This window comes from Mus caroli, unplaced genomic scaffold, assembly GCF_978045245.1.
Source record: "Mus caroli unplaced genomic scaffold, Mus_caroli_1 scaffold_6, whole genome shotgun sequence".
Taxonomy (NCBI): Eukaryota; Metazoa; Chordata; class Mammalia; order Rodentia; family Muridae; genus Mus; species Mus caroli.
Genome location: NW_028227261.1, coordinates 39,970,745 through 39,988,402, shown reverse-complemented (window position 1 = coordinate 39,988,402; position 17,658 = coordinate 39,970,745). Strand labels below are relative to the sequence as shown.

The following is a 17,658-nucleotide window of genomic DNA, read 5'->3' as shown; positions in this document are numbered from 1 at the left end:
CAGACTCCTCCCAAAATACGCTTACAACTATACCTTCCCTGTGTATCTGCATCCGGCCACTGGAGCAGAGACATGAGGCTCATGGAGTGTGCTAGAGGGGCTGGGCGTGACCGAATGCTGGAAAGGATGTTGGGCTTCACATAATTGAGGAGTGCAGGGAAAGGGAAAGAGAAGAGAAGTTCAGGACAGCAGGCAAAGTAGAATACTTGCTAAATAAATAAATAAAGCCGAGCGTGGTGGCGCACACCTTTAATCCCAGCACTCGGGAGGCAGAGGCAGGCGGATTTCTGAGTTCGAGGCCAGCCTGGTCTACAGAGTGAGTTCCAGGACAGCCAGGGCTATACAGAGAATCCCTGTCTCAAAAAACAAATAAGTAAATAAATAAATAAATAAATAAGGTCCCCCCCAAATTAAGACAACACATTTGTAGAAAATGTGCATCTTTATTGAAAATAGAGACCTTATTGCATAGATGATACAGCATTAAAACAGGGACAGAGTTGTTTGTTGTATCAGGTTCTATAAGAATCCTGGAGATAGGCAGGGCTTGGTGGCTCAAGCCTTTAATCCCAGCACCTGGGAGGCAGAGGCAGGCGAATTTCTGAGTTCAAGGCCATCCTGGTCTACAGAGTGAGTTCTAGAACAGCCAGATCTACACAGAGAAATCCTGTCTTGAAAAAAAAAAATCCTGGAGATGACTTAAGTATAGAAACAAAGTGCCCAGGGTCTATGCAAACACTGCACACACCATTTCATAATAAGAAACTTTAGTGTCTATGGAATCTGGCATTGGAGGTGGCCTGGAGCCAATCCCAGCAGGTACCAGCAGTAACATCACTCATCTGCATGCACTACATTTTTGGATAAATCTTTCCAGGCAGTGATGGTGCACACCTTTGATCCCGAGTGGGAGGCAGAGGCAGGTGGGCCTCTCAGTTCAAGGCCAGCTTCAGTGTAAGTTCCAGGCCAGCCAGGGCTATACGGGGGAAACCCTGTCTCAAACAAATAGCACAAAAGGGAGAGAGAGAAGAAATCTATCCAAATTAGTAACTAATTTTTTTTTTTTTAAACATAGTCTCACTATGTGAGCCTGGCTGGCCTGGAATTCACTACGTAGACAGGGGTGGCCTTGCATTCATATGCCTGCCTGCCTGCCTCTGCCTCCCAACTGCTGGAATTAAGAGTGTGCACCACAACACCTGGCTAAATCTTGAACAAACAAACATATTTACTTACTTATGTGTGTGTGCGTCTACATGTTTATGTGCACAGAGTGCACACATGTGTTCTCAGAGGCCAGAGAGTCTTGGATCCCCTGGAACTAGAGTTACAGACAGTGGTAAGCCTCATGTATGTATGGGTCCTGGAGTCCCAGCAAGAACAGTACCAGTTATTAACTGCTGAGCCATCTTTCCAGTCCCCATAGGAACTAAATCTTGCAAATTATGGGATCCCTTCCTTAGCTCATTTCAGGTCTGAACCAGGGAAAAGTTGTTCTTTGTAACAATCTTTTGTCTTGATTTTTAGCAATTGTAAACATGTCTCAACCAAATGGTCACACAACTCCCCGGGAGTTGTCAAGGGCGAGAGTATTAACTGTAAGAAGGACTTTGAACAGTGTGGCCTGTCCGGAAGTCACTGAGTGCTGGAAGCAGAGAGAACTTGGAAGGCCAGGGTGCCATTCTTGGGCTGTTCAAAGCAAGCTAGTCAGGCCTGCAATTAGACAGGCTCCAGGACAGAATGACAAAGGGTTCCCAGAAGCTGGGGTGAAGGGAGGTCAGAGGTCAGAGTACCAACAGCAGCTGAGAGAAGACTTTGTGAAGGCTGCCCAGGCAGAAATCTGTCCCAGTGAGACTCACCCCCTCAGCAGACTCCAGATGAATGTGTTTATCAGAGGAGGATCCTAAGCAGTATGGTGAGAGAATAGGAAGACGGGGCAGAGAAGAGGAGAGTGTGTGTCAACAAAGGCTTCTTAATGAGAAGGATACAGCCGATGCAATGGGGGCTCCGTGCTAGTGGAGGCTCTTCAAAGAGATGTATAGAACGGACAGACTAGACTCATAATTGTTCCCCCCAGGGGTTCAGGAAGCTGGGATATTTTCCTACCAGCTCCACCCCACAGTGGTTGAGAAGTTCTCTTGGCAAGTGTAATTATTTTTTTTACCGCTTCAGCCTGCCTGGTCTATGGGTTGGGCCCTCCTATAGCCAAATGAAACTCTCAGGTCAAGAAATGCAGGTGTTCCACTGTGGACCCAGGCGATCCACGGTTCTCAGGAACAGCAGGCACGCTGTGCTCCAGGCCAAGGCGTTTGAGTAGGGTGCTGATACCTTCTGCTACGTTCCCCGCAAATGTCTGAACAAATGAGAAAACTAAGAAGGGGTTTTTAATTTTTTTTTTAAAAGAACGATCTTTTTATTGGGGGAGGGTTCATCAATCCTTCTTGGCCGCCTTCCTCATGGCTGCCAGCACTTTGCTCAGCTCCTCCCGCTTTCTCTTGGCACGGATGTGCGTGCCCACCCTCTTCTTGATGAACTTAAGTGCGCGCTTGTCCTTGGACACTTTGAGCAACTCCATGGCGCGCCGCTCGTAGGGCGCGAAGCCGCACACCTCCCGGATCATGTCCCGCACGAACTTGGTGTGCTTGGTGAGGCGCCCGCGGCGCCGGCTGTGTCTCGGCTTGCTGACGTTCTTCGTCACCTTGTGGCCCTTGTTGAGGCCCACGGCCATGGGGTAGCGCAGGGCCATATCTGAGGGCAGCGGGGACAAGACCGCGGCTGAGACTCGGTACCTCGGCCCGCGCGCACCCGCCCGCCCGTCTGCACGCCGGGATGCCCCGCGGGGCCAGGAGGCCCGATGGCGCCAGAGGAGCCCCGAAGAGACCCACTTACCTGCTGCTCTCCGATGACCGCAGGGACAGCAAGAAGGCGGTTTTGAGGAAGGCCAAGGAACAGAAAGAGTCTAGTGAGGCTGGGGTGAAGAAAGCAAACGGGCGTCTGTAAAACAAACAAACATATTTAAAAGTGTAGGGTTTTTGTTTTTGTTTTTTGGAGACAAGGTTTTTCTGTATTACCCTGGCTGTCCTGGAACTCACTCTATAGACCAGGCTGGCCTCAGAACTCAGAGATCTGCCTGCCTCTGGCTCCCAGGTGCTGGGTCTAAGGGCGTGCACCACCAATGTTTGGCAAATGTGTTTTAAAGATGGTGAAACTTAGGTTCAGAGCTAGGTGTGGTGACACACACCTTTAATCCCAGCACTTGGGAAGTAGATGCAAATAGATCTCAAGGAGGTTGAGTCCAGCCTAGTCTGCATAGCAAGTCCTAGGAGAGCCAAAAAAGAATAAAATTAGGTTTTAGTGTGTGTGTGTGTGTGTGTGAGAGAGAGAGAGAGAGAGAGAGAGAGAGAGAGAGAGAGAGAGAGAGAGAGGGAGAGAGAGAGAGAGCTCCTGCACACATGTCACAGATTGCATGTGGAGGTCAGAGAACAGTTTACAGGAGTTTAGCTCCCTCTGTACCATGTACCTTCCAGGGTCAGGTACATCAGGATTTGTGGCAAGTGCCTCGCACCCGCTGAGTCACCTCTCTCTGGCTCTCCCCCATTTCATGAATGACGTTGAACATGATTTGTGAAGTGAAAATAGCAATACTTACATCAAAAATTTCATGTCAGCTCTGAATAAAATGATGCGAGGTGTTCCCGTGGTGGAGCCTTTGGCTTCGGGTTGGATCTGTAACACCGCCACTAAACAAACAAACAAACAAACAAATAAATAAATACACTGCAAAGCCCTGGCACATAGTAGGTCCTCTCTCTATAATATCTCAGATTACATCAGGCTTTCACAAATGTCAGCTACAGTGGTACATGACCCAGTGTGTTATGTATGGATGCAGGCATGTTGTGTTTGTTTAGCCGTGGCTTCACGTTGTGTTTAGTCGATGGCTTCTGGGAGTGTGAAGGCTTTGGAAGAGATTTGCATTTGGTTGGTAGAATGAAGCCTGAATGTCTTTGCTCCGATGGCCGTGCTCCAATCTCTTGAGTCTTAGTTACTTTTTCCACTTCTCATTGACAGTTATCTTCTTTTTTTTTTTAATATTTATTTATTATATGTAAGTACACTGTAGCTGTCCTCAGACACACCAGAAGAGGGAGTCAGATCTCATTACAGATGGTTGTGAGCCACCATGTGGTTGCTGGGATTTGAACTCTGGACCTTTGGAAGAGCAGTCGGGTGCTCTTACTTGCTGAGCCATCTCACCAGCCCGACAGTTATCTTCTTATCTTTCCCTGGACTGAGTTCCTGAGGACAGGGATGTCACATGGTTTATCTTGCAGTTACTCCACTCTCCCCACACCCCGTGGGAGCTTTTATAATTTTTTTCAGGAAGCAGGATCTCATCTAGTCTAGGCCAGCCTCAAACTCACTCTATAGCTGAGGGTGATTTTGAACTTCTGACTATTCTGCCTCTACTTTCCTAGCGCAAGGATTACAGGCATGCCTGGTTTCATGCCACCATGGCTGGTTTCACTCAGTGCTGGGGACCAAACTCAAAACCTTGTACATTTTTGGCAAGCACTCTACCACCCTCGCTCTAACCCCGGCCCCTCATTTAACCCCTGTTAACACAGCACCTATTTGTCAAACTGAGACACTTCGGACATGGTCATGACCGAGCTGCCTTCTGTACGTTCCCACAATGTTTAGAGAAGTTACTACATTTTATCACAACCATTGTGTCAAATGGTTGGCACCTAACTGAGGATGTGAACCCCAGACTGTGCCTGTGTTTTTAGAATACTCAAAGGCCACAGTTTGGGACATAGTACATGCTTATTGTATTTGTTAGATGAATAATCTGAATGGGAGTACTTTTTAATTGAATTACTCTTTTCACAACCTTCCAACTAAATACTGGCCCAAGCTACCCTAAGGAAAGCCAAGTTTTCCTTTATAATCTCCTGAAGCATAGAAGAAACATGGAGCTGAAAATGGTGTTGGCCTGGGTAAGTAGGCAATGAGCATCACTTTACAAACTAGACATCTATTTCTTTAGCCAAGGACAGTGACATGCAAAGGTGGCTAAGGTATTTAAAAATCACAGTGCCTAAAGCATTTCTTTTCAGTGTTTGTTTGTTTGTATGTATGTTTGGTTTTTTTTTTTTTTTTTTTTTTTTTTTTTTTTTTTTCGAGACAGGGTTTCTCTGTATAGCCCTGGCTGTCCTGGAACTCACTCTGTAGACCAGGCTGGCCTCAAACTCAGAAATCCACCTGCCTCTGCCTTCCAAATGCTGGGACTAAAGGTGTGCGCCACCACCGCCTGGCTTAGCATTCCTTTTCAAAAGAAGGAAGGCAGGCAACTGAAGAGTTTGGAAAGTGAGCCACCGGAACCAGGAGCTCTCTCTCCCAGGACTGAGTCTAGAGGAAACTGAAAATCAAGCCCCAGAAAAGGAGAGGTAGGATGTGAATGGAAAGGAGCAAGGCAGGAGGAGCTACAAAGAAGAAAGTCTGGCATTTGGGAGGGGAAGGAGGTAGTCTGACATTGGAAAGTGCCCTGCATGTAAGATGTGCATGCAGCGTGGAAGGGACAGGTGGCTAATCAGCCGTAAGAGACTCCACCTCAGGGCTGGTGAGATGGCTCAGTGGGTAAGAGCACCCGACTGCTCTTCCGAAGGTCCAGAGTTCAAATCCCAGCAACCACATGGTGGCTCACAACCATCCGCAATGAGATCTGGCGCCCTCTTCTGGAGTGTCTGAAGACAGCTACAGTGTACTTACATATAATAAATAAATCTTTAAAAAAAAAAAAGAGACTCCACCTCTTTTATCATCTCTATATCAGAAATACATTGATGAGGTCCTGACGTAATAAACATTAAAATTCTAGGAACAGCCAGGCAGTGGTGGCGCACGCCTTGCACTTGGGAGGCAGAGGCAGGCAGATTTCTGAGTTCTGAGAAACCCTGTCTCGAAAAAACAAAAAACAAAACAAAACAAAACAAAAAAAAAAACAAATCAGACGAGAGATGCTAAAACCAGACCCCTGTATATATGGAATGTGGTACAGTATTATGGCAGAAAGGAAGTTACCTGTCAGGAGACAGGGTGGGGGCATTACTGAGTGCTTGAGCAAACGATCTAAAAGACACAATCTTACCCAGACCAGGACACCATTCAGAAAGTGGTAAAGAAGAAATAAGGGGGAACATTTTTGTGACTTTGGGAAAAGATTTTTCTTCCTTCCTTTCTTTCTTTCTTTCTTTCTTTCTTTCTTTCTTTCTTTCTTTCTTCCTTTCTTTCTTAGACAGGTTTTCTCTGTATAACAGCCCTGACTATCCTGGAACTTGCTTCATAGACTAGGCTAGCCTCACACTCAGAGAGCTCTGCATGCCTCTGCCTCCCAATTGGCATGGGACACCACTGCCAGGCTCTCTGGGGATGTTTTTTTTTTTTTTTTTTTTTTGGTTTTCCCAGACAGGGTTTCTCTGTATAGTCCTGGCTGTCCTGGAACTCACTTTGTAGACCAGGCTGGCCTCGAACTCAGAAATCCGCCTGCCTCTGCCTCCTGAGTTCTGGGATTAAGGAGTGCGCCACCACTGCCCGGCTTGGGGATGGTTTCTTTTTTTTTTTTTTTTTTTTGGTTTTTCGAGACAGGGTTTCTCTGTATAGCCCTGGCTGTCCTGGAACTCACTTTGTAGCCCAGGCTGGCCTCGAACTCAGAAATCCGCCTGCCTCTGCCTCCCGAGTGCTGGGATTAAAGGCGTGCGCCACCACGCCCGGCGGGGATGGTTTCTTAAATGGAGCACAGAAAGCATAAAACATAAAGGAAAAGGCTTATCTCTTTTACATTAAAAGTTTCATAAATTGGCTGCATTTGCCTCCATGTGCAAAGCCCTGGACTCTGTGGAGAGCTTTGGGGGCCACTTCTAGAAACTTGGCAGGAATTGGACCAGGACAGGGAAGTAAGCTCAGGCAGGGATTTTGAGCTAGAATGAAGAAGTAGGCTTTAGGCAGGAATTTAACTTTGGGCTAGGACAGGGAAGTAAGCTCAGATATCTTAGTTATCCTGATAAGCCCCTAGAAACAGTGCTCATGGGTCTTTGTTTATTGCCTCGCTTGTTCCTTGACTATTTGTGTTAATTGCCTTGTGTGTTCCTTAACCTAGAACTGACATTATTTGCATGTACTTAGAATGGTAATAAAAGCAGACAGGAAAAAAAAGAGGAAAAAAGAAAAAAAATGCATACAGGCAAAAAATAAACCCACTTCAGCCTTAGAACAGACTGGGGTCATGCTACAGTGTTGTCTAATTGTCCTTTTCTATTTACTCCTAGCTCCCCCCCTTCCCCCCTGAGAACCCATTGACTGACTGAGCTGGCTTGGTAAGGCTTGATCTCTAGCATTTAGAGGGCATAGAGACCAGTGATACTGACAACATGAAAAGCTAAGTGACAAATTGAAAGAAAAAAATACTATGATCTAGCTGTTAAACAAAAGGCTTGTATTTAAAAATACAATGATCAGGGCTAGAGAGATGGCTCATTGGTTAAAGGTGCTTCTTGCTACTTTAATCCCAGCATTTAGGAAGCAGAGGCATCTCTGTGAGACTGAGGCCAGTTTGGTGTACATAGTGAATTCTAGGCCAATCAGGGCTACACAGTGAGACCCTGCTCAAAACAAAACAAACAAAACAAAAAGAATGCTTCCCGCTTCTCCAGAGCACTAGAGTTTGGTTCCTAGAATCCACATCCAGCAGCCTACAGCTGTTGTACCAGCAGCTCCTGGGGGTCCAGCTCCCTCTTCTGGCCTCCTGAGGCACCTGCACACATGTGGCATACACACCACAGACACACATGCACACAAGTTAAACTACAAGGATGAAGTACCGATCAATAGATTAGTGTCCTAGGTATGCTTTAACAAATTGTTGCATACAGATGGCCTAAAATAATAGAAATAATCTCTGTCACAGTTCTGGAAAGCAGACATCCAGAATGAAGGAGCCAGTGGAGCTGGCTATTTCAGGAGGTGCACGGAGAATCACTGTGCACTTCTCTAACCGGTGTAGCCTTTGCTGCTAACCTTTAGGTAGATTTGCATTACTCCAATCTCTAACACTGTCTTCACAAGCTCTTTCACCCAGAGCTGTGCCCTCCCAAGGCTTCTTAGAAGGTTAACAATCATACTTCAAGATTACCCTAGTATAATGTCACCTTGATTCCACCTGAGAAGGCTACTTCGTTTTCTTTTTCTTTTCTTTTTTTCTTTTCTTTTCTTTTCTTTTCTTTTCTTTTCTTTTCTTTTCTTTTCCTTTCTTTTCTCTTCTTTTTCTCTTTCTCTTCTTTCTCTCTTTCTTTCTTTCTCTCTTTCTTTCTTTCTTCCTTTCTTTCTTTCTTTCTTTCTTTCTTTCTTTCTTTCTTTCTTTCTTTTTTTCTTTGAGACAGAGTTTCTCTGTATATCCCTGGCTGTCCTGGAACTCACTCTGTAGACCAAGCTGACCCTGAACTCAGAAATCCACCTTCCTCTGTTTCCCAAGTGCTGGGATTAAAGGCGTGTGCCGCCATTGTCTGGTGAAAAGACCATTTCTATTCTTCTTTTTTTTTTTTTTTTCAAGACAGGGTTTCTCTGTATAGCCCTGGCTGTCCTGGAACTCACTCTGTAGACCAGGCTGGCCTCGAATTCCACCTTCCTCTGTTTCCCAAGTGCTGGGATTAAAGGTGTGCGCCACCACGCCTGGCTGAAAAGGCTATTTCTAAATAAGGTATGTTCTGATTCTCCAGTAGACATGAGAGATGCTGTTCATGCCTGGAGAGTCTGCTCCCCTGACCCCTCAAATTCATATATGTTCCATCTACAAAGTACACTCATGCCATCCCAACCTGCCCGAGTCCTAGCTCATCCCAACACATGTAAATCCTAGGTCTCATCTAGGTATCAAACACCCCGCTCCATCTCATGCTCCTTATCACTTAAACAACAAGAGGAGGCGGGGCTCTTTCTGGTCCATCTGGAGCTAGGTTCACCTCTTTTTGTAGACCTGTAAAATAAAACAAACAAACAAACAAACAAACAAACAAAATCCAATCATTTGCTTCTAAAATACAATGCCAGAATGAACATAAGACACACCCCTCCATGCTAAGAGTGAGAAAATGGAAGGAATAATGGAGGCCCCAGGTTTAAAAGAGTTTGAAACTGAGCAGGGCCATTTCCCGAGGTTTCAAGCCTGGGGTAAGACTTTACAGCTTGATCTCATCTGTGCCTAAAGAGGCTTCTTTGCTCTCTGTGCTGCCATCTCTGATCTCAGCCTCAGGGGATCTGTCTTCAGAGTTATCATTCCTTCTTATTGAATCACATCACATACGTGCTGGTGAGTAATCCTGCCAGCTCATTTCTTGCCTGTAGAATCCCTGAAGTCCTTCCTTTCATTCTGTTTCTGTCTCCATTAGTTCAATTAGTTTCTTTTCCTTTCTTAAATTTATTGTTATCTTATGTGCATTGTTGCTTTGTCTGCATGTCTGTCTGTGTGAGGGTGTCAGAAGCCCTGCCTGGCACTGGACTTACAGACAGGTGTGAGCTGCCATGTGTGTGTTGGGAATTGAACCTGGGTCCTCTGACAGGGCAGCCAGTGCTCTGAGTCACTGAGCCATTTCTCCAGCCCCATGTCAATGTTTCTGTAGCTACAACATTCTCAAAAAAAAAAAAAAAAAAAAAGTGGGTCTAAGATAAATGTCATAGAGAGCCAGGCTGTGATATAAGTGAGTTCTGCCTGGATCCTTCCTGCTTGAGCTGAGATGGCTGATTAAATCTGCCAGTCACACAGCCAAACTTCTCAGCAGAGCCTGCAGCTATGCACTTGCCTTCAGTTCTGGAGCACACTGCCTGCAAGGAAGCAGCTGTGGTGGCAACACAGTGAGATCATCTTGAGAAAGGGGGAGAGAGAGAAACAGACAGACAGAGAGAAACCGAGGGATAAACTGAGAAATTTCCTAAATCAAACAGTTGATTTTTGCTTAAAAATCACTTTTTCCGCCGGGCGTGGTGGCGCAAGTCTTTAATCCCAGCACTCGGGAGGCAGAGGCAGGCGGATTTCTGAGTTCGAGGCCAGCCTGGTCTACAGAGTGGGTTCCAGGACAGCCAGGGCTATACAGAGAAACCCTGTCTCGAAAAACCAAAAAAAAAAAAAACAAAAAAAAAAAAAACACTTTTTCCATGTATCTCTTTCCTCTCATATTTTGCTCTAAGCATCAAGGAGAGAGCAGGCCATATCTTCCTCATTTTTCTTTTCTTTTCTTCTTCTTCCTTCTTTCTTCTTCTTTTTCTTCTTCTTCTTCTTTCTCCTCCTCTTCCTCCTCCTCCTCTTCTTCTTCTTCTTCTTCTTCTTCTTCTTCTTCTTCTTCTTCTTCTTCTTCTTCTTCTTGAGACAGGGTTTCTCTGTGTAGCCCTGGCTGTCCTGGAATTCACTCTGTAGACCAGGCTGGCCTTGAACTCAGGAATCCACCGGCCTCTGCCTCCAGGAGAGAAACCCTGTTTCGAATCCCACACCAAAAAAAAAAAAAAAAAAAAAAAAAAAAGGAATCTACAGCATGTAATAATAACAGTGAAAGAAAAAAAAGGGAGAGATTTTTTCTTTTTTCTTTTTTTTTTTGGTTTTTCGAGACAGGGTTTCTCTGTGTAGCCCTGGCTGTCCTGGAACTCACTTTGTAGACCAGGCTGGCCTCGAACTCAGAAATCCGCCTGCTTCTGCCTCCCGAGTGCTGGGATTAAAGGCGTGCGCCACCACGCCCGGCTAGGAGAGATTTTAAGTTTTAGGTTTTTATTGTTTCTGGCAAATTAGGAGCGATATGGTCACTGCATAATAAGGAAATAAATAGGCGGGGGAGGAGGTAAAATATGTAAGGCTATTATAGTGGGGTTTGGTTTCGTCTTTGTTTTGGTTTGGTTTTGGCTCTTTGATACAGAGTTTCTCTGTGTAATCCTGGCTGTCCAGGTTCTCTGTAGATCAGGTTGGTCTCAAATTCAGAGCTCCATCTGCCTCTTCCTCCTGTGTGCTGGGATTAAAGGTGGGCGCCACCACTGCCCATCTTAGTTGTTTGTTTGTTTTCGTTTTTTAAAAATACTTTATTTCTAATTACATGTACATGTGTGTACTTATGTGGGATGTGTGCACTTTTCGCAGGGGTTTGTGGAGTCCAGAAGAGGGCGGTTGGCAGGAATCACAGGCCATTGTGAGTGGCCCAGCATGGGTGCTGGGAATTCAGAACAACAGTAGTCAGATCTCAGCTACTCTGCCAGCGGTCCAGACCCCACCCCACCCCACCCCACCACAGCTCTTGTTTTTACAACTAATTATGCAGCCATATTTGATACTTACAATTTTGTCTCTCTGTTACCTATGCAATCTTCCCACTCCCCTACTGTTAACCCTCGGCTGGCCTGGGACTCGTAGATATATCCGCCTCTGAGATGCTGGTACAGGCATGCGCCACACGCCCAGAACTTGGTTGTGGCTCTTTTACGCGATGGGATGACCAGAAGCGCTGGTGTCGGTAGTGATTGTTCCTGTATAACTGTGTCTTTCCATTAGTTTTTCTACTGAATGTAAGAGCTAGAAGGTACCTGGAAGTCCTTCTGCTCTGTTCTTATGTGTCTCACTGCCCACAGTGACCTGTGTGACTCACAGTAGCCAGCTAGCCACTCCTTCCTGCACTGAGCTCTAAAATGTCCACATCAGCCTTCCTTGCTCCTGAGCACTGTGTGCTGTCACAGGGGGTGGGGGTGGGTGGGGGTGGGTGGGGGTGGGGAGCACTCTCCTCAGGGGACGGAGCAGGGTCTCACCCTGTAGCCTGGGACAGCTGGATGTTTGCTATGCAGACTAGGCTGCAATTGAACTTGTGGCAGTCCTCCTGCCTCTGCCTCTCAAGTGCTGAGATTACAGGTGTGAACTATCATGTCCTCTGTAAACATTTCTTCTTCGAACTGAATGTCTCGAAACATATGAAACCCCGTGTTACAGGGATAGGAAATAAAGATATTAAGGTTGTTGGGTGTGGTGACACATACTGGTAATCTCTATGCTCAGAGGGAGATGGCAGGAGAACTGTGGTAAATTGAGACCAGCCTGGGCAATGCTGGGAGATATTGTCTTCCTTCCTTCCTTCCTTCCTTCCTTCCCCTCCCCTCCCCTCCCCTCCCCTCCCCTTCCCCTCCCTCCTCTTTCCTTCCTTCCTTCCTTCCTTCCTTCCTTCCTTCCTTCCTTCCTTCCTTCCTTCCTTCCTTCTTTCTTCTTAAGATTTATTTTATTTTTTAAGATTCATTTATTTTATTTACATGAGTAAATAGCTGTCTTCAGACACATCCGAAGAGGGCATCAGATCCCATTACAGATGGTTGTCAGCCACCATGTGGTTGCTGGGATTTGAACTCAGGACCTTTGGAAGAACATTCAGTGCTCTTAACTGGTGAGCCATCTCTCCAGACTTTCTTTCTTTCTTTCTTTCTTTCTTTCTTTCTTTCTTTCTTTCTTTCTTTCTTTCTTTCTTTCTTTCTTTCTTTCCTTCCTTCCTCCTCCTCCTCCTCCTCCTCCTCCTCCTCCTCCTCCTCCTTCTTCTTCTTCTTCTTCTTCTTCTTCTTCTTCTTCTTCTTCTTCTTCTTCTTCTTCTTCTTCTTCTTCTTCTTCTTCCTCTTCCTCTGCTGCTGCTGCTTCTTCTGTAATGTTTTGAGACAGGATTTCTCTGTGTAACAGACTTGGCTGTCCCAGAACTCACTCTGTAGGCCAGGCTGGCCTTGAACTCAGAACCTACCTCTGCTTTATGGGACTAAAGGCATGCACCACCATCCCTGGCTCCCCCACTCTCACTTCTTCTCCTTGGATCTCAGACCCAAGAATTCTGACTAGGGGAAAACAACGCCATATATACTGGTCAGTTTAACGCATGTCCTATAGGTAGAGGAAGAGCACCCAGCCATATTAGATGTTCTCTGGCACCGTCAGGCTTCAGGGGATATTCTTGCTGTTCTGTCATGGCAGCTACTGAAGGATAGCTGGGTAGAAACCCACTGAAGTTCTTCAGTGACCATAGAGGAAGCTCTTTGGTCGGAAAGACACTGTATGAGCTAGGTAATAGTGAACAAGGAATCCCATCAGTCCAAGGATTAGGGCTTTACTGGAAGCCTTGCAGGTCCAGGAAGGAAAAAACCACATTTTGAACAAGTATTCCAGCCAACAGTAATTGCTGCACTTCCATAGCAGGAGCTGGGTGGTGTAACCAGCCTGCTGTAAGGGTGACTGGCTGTTCCTCCCGAGAATGCCATCAGAATGAAGGTTAAGTGTTGGCTTCTAATGCTGGCTGATTGAATACTCACCTGCTACTGTATCCTTTGTAAAGGGTAGTTAATATGGATAATCCTTGCATAACTATCCTGCCGTCATGGCCCTGGTCACGAGTTTATTAAGCAAGATTGGCAAGAAGATGATGCTTGGGGGAAGAGGTGGCCATCTGCGGCACAGGCAGCCCCACTTACTGGGAGCCTTCTTGGAGGTGGTTACCATTTGGTGGGGGTTCGTAATGGGATCCCAGTGTCCCTCCACTCTTCATTCCAAGAGCTCCCATCATGTGCCTCTTCCTCAGATTTCCCTCCATGCTCATTTCTTCCAAGTTACTATTTATTAACTATGATTGTTAAATTTCCGTAAAGGCATACTTCTATGATCTCTTTTTCTGGGTCAGCTAAGCCTGCAAAGTGATTTTTGGCCAAATGCCTAATGAGTTGCTTAAAATCCCATACGTAGGGGGATTTTCTGTTCAATTAGAAACATCCCCAAGTGAGGCTGTGATGCTCACATGCTTCCAGGTGATGTCACCACACCGCAGATGGATGATCAGAAACTCAGACCTGGGGCTGAGAAGTGGCTCAGTCCTTAAAGGGCTTGCTGCATACACACCAAGTTCTGACTTTGGATCTCCAGCACTCAACTTTAAAAGCTAGGTCTGCAGTGCATGTGTGCCTGTAATCTCAGCACTGGGCGGCAAAATAGGTGGATCCCTGGGGCCCACTGATTAGCCATCTTAGCCAAAGTGGTGAGCTCTGAGGTTTTTTTGTTTTTTGTTTTTTGTTTTTTTTAGGCAAAGAGCTATTGAGGAAGAGACCTGATGATCTGATGTCAACCTCTGGCTTCCACATGCATGTGTACACAATGTACTAATATTCACACAAGAACACACACACATGGTGGTGAGGGGGGGCGGCAGGTAGTGGTGGTAAACCAGGCCTGGGGAGTATGTCATGGTGGTTCACATCTATAATCTCAGTACTAGGGAGCTGAGGTTCTATGTCAGGCTGGAGCACACACATGAGCGTGTGCGCGCACACACACACAAACCCAATGAAAAGATAAAAGAAAGCCAGGTCTGGATTTCCCTCCATTCCCCAGTGTAGCTGTTGAAAGACATAGACGTAGGTCCCTTACCCTTGCTTGTCCTATGGGAGTCTGAATCACTTGTTTGTGTGATCACTTGTATCTGTTCCCACGGGTGGCCAGTGAGAATGGCTAACAGTGTAAGTTTGATAGCAGATGCTCAGTAAACACTTACAGATTTTCATGTTTAATAAACGAGAGTCAAACTGGACTTCATTTCAGGATTAGAGAAAAGTTACAGCACACACAGAGAGTTCCCATGTGTTCCTCATCTGGTGTCCTCCTGGTCAGCACCTTACATTATTGTGATACACAGTCAAAACTAAGACACCAGCGCTGCTACAGCTACAGTCTTATGAATGATACTTTTTGTAAAGGCCAGACTTTGATCCTATCAATGTCTTCTTTTTGTTCCAGGATCCAAGGTGTCCCATCCCATTGCCTTTATTTATTTATTTATTTATTTATTTATTTATTTATTTATTATATGTAAGTATATGTCGCCATCTTTAGGCACACCAGAAGAGGGTATCAGATCTCTTTACGGATGGTTGTGAGCTACCATGTGGTTGCTGGGATTTAAACTCAGGACCTTCAGAAGAGCAGTCGGTGCTCTTATCCACTGAGCCATCTCACCAGCCCACCTTTTTTGTTTTTTAAAGATTTTTTTAAAATTTGTTTTATATATGTAAGTACACTGTCACTGTCTTCAGACACACCAGAAGAGGGCACCAGACCCCATTACAGATGGTTGTGAGCCACCATGTGGTTACTGGGAATTGAACTCAAGACCTCTGGAAGGGCAGTCAGTGCTTTTAACTGGTGAGCCATCTCTCCAGCCCCTGCCTTTTTTTTTTTTTTTTTTTTTTAAAGTCAGTGTCTCACTAAGTAGCCTTAGCTGGTCCAGACTCACAAGTGTAGGCCAGGCTGGCCTTGAACTCATGACAATCCTCCTGAACCTCCTGGATGTGGCACCATGTTGCATTCTCACTTTGCCTTCTCTCTGGTCTATGAAGTATCTGTCTCCCTTTGTTTTTTATTAGCATGACACCCCTGCCCGCACAGGAATACCAGCAAGGTCTTCTGTGACAGGACTCCTCATCTGAGTTTGTCTTATGTCTTCCTATAACTGGTGTGGGTTTACAGGTTTTCAGAAAGAACATCGAAGACAAGGAGGTGTCTCTTTCATTAAACCCTGTCAGGCATTATGAAAGACAGTGATATTACCTAGACCAGTGGTTCTCAACCTGTGGGTCACGACTCCTTTGGGGGTCTTGTATCAGATATTTAATTGCAATTCATAACAGTAGCAAAATTACAGCTATGAAGAAACAATGAAATAATTTTATGGTTGGGGTCACCACAACATAAGGAACTGTATTAAGAGGTCACACATCAGGAAGGTTGAGAACCACTGGTCTGTAATGTTATCCTTCTCCACTTGACTAGTGTAGTATTTGCCAGGCATCTGACTTTTCCTGGTCTCTCCTCTCTTTTCCCTGCTCTACCTACCCTTTCATAAAGAGCTACTGAGTCTAGCTCATATGCAAAGGGAAGAAGGTGAGAACTAAGCTTCACTTTAGAGATGAGGACATCTACATAGGACTCTTCTGAAAGATGAATAATCACCATTTTAATTACAGATTTGCAACAGTTTCTGTGGGTCTGAGGATCAACTTTAGAAGTAGAACGCTTAGCATAGGTCAGGTCCTGGGTCCAAAATAAAATTTTCTGTCAAGGGTTAATCTTCATTCATTAACAAAATACTTGCACTTATATCTTCCAGGACTTAAATTAACTTGATAAGCTTTCCCGTCCACTCCATTCTACTCCCAGCTGCTCTCTGGCTACACTGGGTTGGCTTGGCTGTTGTCTCCAGCTGCCACCAGGATTATCTACTAGGACCTTATCAGCCACAACAAGTTGTTCTCTGATATCTACCAGATCCAGGAGAGAGAGGATGGACTATGCCTGGAGGGAAGGGGTCAAGACGGCCAGTAGAGCAGAGGGTAACACTGATGCCTCCATCACTGGTGGAACTCCTTTCTGTACAGGTAGAGGGCGAAGGTTCCGGAAGCACAGTAGCCAGCGGGTTGATGCTGTAGTGAACCACTACCACTTAGGAGAAAATGGAGACACAAAAGTACATCATAGCCAGGTGTGGTGGCGCATGCCTTTAATCCCAGCACTCGGGAGGCAGAGGCAGGTGGATTTCTGAGTTCGAGGCCAGCCTGGTCTACAGAGTGAGTTCCAGGATAGCCAGGACTACACAGAGAAACCCTGTCTTGAAAAAAAAAAAAACCCAAAAAACCAAAAAACAAAACAACAACAACAACAACAAAAAAGTACATCATAGATGACATGAAATAACTCAAAGGCAAACTTGAAGAACAAAGCCAGCAAGAGCAAAGCCATGAAAGCAGGACTCTAGGTAGCATGGTGTTCTCCTGGACTACCGTGCAGACGGTGTGACTCTATTTATGCTTTCTTTAAAGGGTGGTTTAGAGATGGAAAAATGTTAACAAATTGGGCAATTACTTTGGATCTATCAGTTGTCACCATGTCTGGCTAGTGTTTGTCATCTATATAACACCAGGCCTTAAGACAAATGGGACTGGTGTCATCTTGAGCTCTTATTCTGCCCTTGACATATTTGGAGTTGAGGCGTTGCTTTTTAAGAAAAGGAAAAAGTCATTAGGCTGTCTTTAAATAAAGTGCATTTAAGCTAAAAAAAAAAAAAAGCAAAGCAAAATAAAATTAACATCATGAACTGGTTAGAATTACATTTAACAATTCACTAATTTAGAAGGAATGATGTCTAAGGCTACGGTGCTTGTCTCTAGTTGGTTGAATCTTCCTTTATATTATTGGGATTACAATGTGTTGATAAATTAGTATAAATTAGTTCAAGGATCTGTTTTGTAGCCAGATAACACAGTCCAGAGTCTTGACAATCAGCAAAGCGGGAGAGGGTGAGATGAGGTCTGAACTGCCCCAGGGAGGAACTTAGCAGGGACACAGGCCTAAGGCTGTTGCGGAATTTTGAAAATCAGAATAAAACATAGGAAAAAAAAAGTTCTGAAACCCAGGAGGAGCTTGGGGAAAATGCTGATAAAAGCCAAAGTCCCGTGGAGAGGAGAGAGCAGATTCCACGCAGGTTTGCATCCCCCTGCTGGCGTGATCTGGCACACAGGAGCACTGCGTGGAAGAGCAATGAAGAGTGACTCAAATTCTTGTCCTTA

At 45.4% G+C, this 17,658-nt stretch overlaps 1 pseudogene across 1 annotated transcript; it reads right to left on the bottom strand.

Annotated features, from left to right (window-relative positions):
• Positions 1–2,430: 2,430 nt before the first annotated feature.
• On the bottom strand, positions 2,431–11,682 carry LOC110293294 (large ribosomal subunit protein eL36 pseudogene; annotated as a pseudogene). Its single transcript, XR_002377791.2, has 4 exons — positions 11,372–11,682; positions 3,650–3,740; positions 2,890–2,994; positions 2,431–2,748 (listed from the first exon to the last, which is right to left on the bottom strand). The product of XR_002377791.2 is annotated as a large ribosomal subunit protein eL36 pseudogene (transcript).
• Positions 11,683–17,658: the final 5,976 nt, after the last annotated feature.